Genomic DNA, 3,415 nt, shown 5'->3' with positions numbered 1-3,415 from the left:
GAAATATATTCGGGAGGCTGAGGCAGGAGAATCGCTTGAACCCAGGAGGCAGAGGTTGCAGTGAGCCGAGATCGCGCCACTGCACTCTAGCCTGGCGACAGGGCAAGACTCCGTCTCTAAATAAATAAATAAGTCTTTAAGGGAAGCCTATATTCCAAGTTGGAATTGTGACCCTCCTTGGTGGGTCTGGCAGCCTAACCCCAATTGTGTTTCCAATACAGGAAATTCAGGAGTTCCAAAATTAGACCAGGTCATGGAGCCTGGATACCCTGATGAAAAACTGCTGCCGTGTTTTAATTTGAGGAAACCTAGGCCAGATACACTCTGCTTCTTAGACTCTTATTTTCATGCTAAAAGTGTACAGTTTAGAGCTGTGCTCTCCTGTATGGTAGTCAGTGGGCACATACAGCCCCTGGATATAAATTAATCCAAATGAAAGAACCACTTCCGCAGTCACACCAGCCACATGTTAGTGGCTACTGTATTGGGCATCACAAAGGTAGAACACTGGCATCCTCATAGAGACGTCTACCGGGCTGTGCTGCCTGAGGGCAGCTCTCCAGGCATTCTTTGCTACAGCTTCACCCCCAGCTCCCTGACTTGGAAAAACTTGGGAGGAGAGAAATGCTGTCGCTGCATCGAATTCCACCCCGGATTCATCCTTGAGCAGGTGACCGAAGACACACAGCGAGGGATGCTTTTCAGGGGTATTTGCCCATGTGGGGCTTTTCACTGAAAAGATTCTGTCTTTGGAAAACTGAGATGCAGAAGACACAGAACACTGGAAAACAAGAGGAAGATTCAGGCAGGAGCAAGGTGGGGCAGACGGAGATGAGAGACAGGAGGGCAGTAGGAGAAGATAATAGGAGTAGCATGTAGAAAATGGAGTCCAGCCGGGTGCGGTGGCTCATGCCTGTAATCTCAGCACTTTCGGAGGCTGAGGCGGGTGGATCACCTGAGGTCAGGAGTTCGAGACCAGCCTGACCAACATGGAGGAACCCCATCTCTACTAAAAATACAAAATGAGCCGGGCATGGTGGCGCATGCCTGTAATCCCACCTACTCAGGAAGCTGAAATAGGAGAATCGCTTGAACCTGGGAGGCAGAGGTTGTGGTGAGCTGAGATTGTGCCGGTGCACTCCAGTCTGGGCTGCAAGAGTGAAACTATGTCTCAAACACAAAACAAAAACAAAAACAAAGAAAGAAAAGAGAGAGAGAAGGAAGAAAGAAGGGAAGGAAGGAAAGAAAGAGAGAGAAAGAAAAAAGAAATGGAACAAAATGAAAAGAAAAGAAAAGGGGGTCCAGTAGTGTCATCACAAGTAGAAAATTCAAGTGTTACAAAGGATTCTTTCCTTAAGACCTGTGTGTAAAAAAACCTACTGGCCTGCAGAGAGGCTGGACCAAGTCCACTGAATGATCTGCAAGACAGAGGATCCCCTGAGGGTCCACTCCCTATGGCCCAGGGAAGCAGGGAAGGACCCCATCCACTCGCTGCCTGCAGGGGGGCTGCAACTGAGTGGGGGAGCCATGGGAGAGAAATTCAACAGAAAGCGAAGACCAACTTTTCCATGCAGAAATTTTAAAAATCTGAAAGTGCACGATGCTGGCAAGGCTGAGGGAAAGCAGGCACTCCTACTAGTCGCTAGCAGAAGTGTAAGCTAGAACAGTCTTGTTAGAGGCAATCTGGGCCTTTCTATCAAAATTACAAACACATATATTCTTTGCTCCAACCTTTCAACCTCAGAAACTTGCCCTTCAGAGACACTCACCCACATGCGGAATGATGGATATACCAGGCTATCCACAGCAGCAACACGTAAAGGTTAACAGGGAAAGATTAGAAGTACCTATATGCCCACTGGTGAAATGAGTGGGGCAGGCATTAAACAGGAGGAGGAAGCTCTTTCTATGGACTAAACTCCAAGGTATGTTATATGATTTAACAAAAGCATCAGTAGCAGCAGCAAGGTGCAGAAGTACAGAGGGGACACCTGTGTTCAGAAAAATAATAACTGGGTTAAGGAAAATAAACGGAAACATATTTGGAAATTCCTGGACGACTTCTGGAAGTACTCATAAGAAAGTGATCACTCGTTTGCCTCTGCGGAAGGGGACTGATAGGTTGAGGACAGGAATGGGAGGGAGAATAACTTTTCACTCTACATTTGTTGTACCTTTCAGATATCAGACCTGAGTATATGTTACCTATTCGATAAGTATAAAATTAACAAAGATATACTTTTGGGTATACATATTGAACAAAAATTTTAAAATACACCCCCAAACACACTTCTGTCTCTTTTGTTTCTCAAGATAGGGTCTTGCTACGTTGTCCAGGCTGGAGTGCAGTGGTGTAATCACAGTTCACTGCAGCCTCAACCTCCTGGGCTCAAGTGATCCTCCCGCCTCAGCCTCCCAAGTAGCCAGGGCTACAGGCACGCACCACCATGCCTGGCTAATCTTTTTTTTTTTTTTTCACAATTTTTTGTAGAGTTGGAGGTCTCCCTACGTTGCCCAGGCTGATCTCAAAATCCTAGGCTCAAGAAATCCTCCTGCCTCAACCTCCTAAAGTGCTAAGATTACAGGCATGAGCCACCATGCACTTCTTCATCAATGCTACAGTCTCACTGGGAAGGAAGTCAGTGCCTACCAGGTGAGTGGGCCCAGGTTACCAGGGCACGCAGCCCTGTGCTCCCAAGAGGCAACAGGCCCTTCGTTGTGTGCTGCCCTGCGATCTGGTTCCTCAGAAGAGTAGTTCCCAAATACCTGGTCCTCTGCAAATCTGAGCCGTAAACGAACCTTGGAAAGGTACTCCCCTTACCTAAATCCTAGCTTCAGGGTCCCATTTCTGACTGGGGTGCTCCCACCAAAGGCAGGGTATACACAGCCACCACTGAGCGATCCTCTGCCTGCTTCTCACACCAGGGAAGAAAATCAAAGCAGGTCCCATGGCTGCGTCTGATAATCACTATGGACACCATACACCAGCCAGCATCAGGGCTGCGTCCAATTAGCCACCCCCATAACAACGCCATAGCAACAAAGGTAATATTATTGTTCTAAAGAGAAGAGAAAAACCACACACACACATTGTGTTGTGTGATAGCTTTGAAAGCCACAGAGATCACATTTTTCCGCACCCTACAACTTGTGCCTCTCACTTCCCGATACGCAGCTTCCTCAATGAGAAGTCACAGGCTTGGGGCAATCTCCTCTTCACACCATTCCAAGATGCGTGCCCTTCACAGGAAACTGGCATGAGAACGATTCTCTGGCAAGCCAGGAGTCAGGGCTGCCTCCTTACTCTGCCTCTGCGTCCGGGGCAGGGAGGCTGGCAGGGCTGGGCCAGCTGCAGACCAACAGGCTGAGGGTCATGCTCGAAGCTGTCCTCTGTCTATCTGTCTGTCTGGCTGCC

General features: G+C 48.3%; 1 protein-coding gene across 1 annotated transcript in view; it reads right to left on the bottom strand.

Annotated features, from left to right (window-relative positions):
- The window catches only part of GAS7 (growth arrest-specific 7), a 230,157-nt gene extending 227,221 nt beyond the window's left edge, over positions 1-2,936 (bottom strand). The window contains exon 1 of the mRNA XM_011933266.1: positions 2,822-2,936. The gene's annotated coding sequence lies outside the window, so the exon portion shown is untranslated. The remainder of the gene's footprint in view (positions 1-2,821) is intronic.
- Positions 2,937-3,415: the final 479 nt, after the last annotated feature.

Source organism: Colobus angolensis, unplaced genomic scaffold, assembly GCF_000951035.1.
Source record: "Colobus angolensis palliatus isolate OR3802 unplaced genomic scaffold, Cang.pa_1.0 Scaffold125, whole genome shotgun sequence".
Lineage (NCBI taxonomy): Eukaryota > Metazoa > Chordata > Mammalia > Primates > Cercopithecidae > Colobus > Colobus angolensis.
This window is presented reverse-complemented; position numbering and strand designations above follow the sequence as displayed.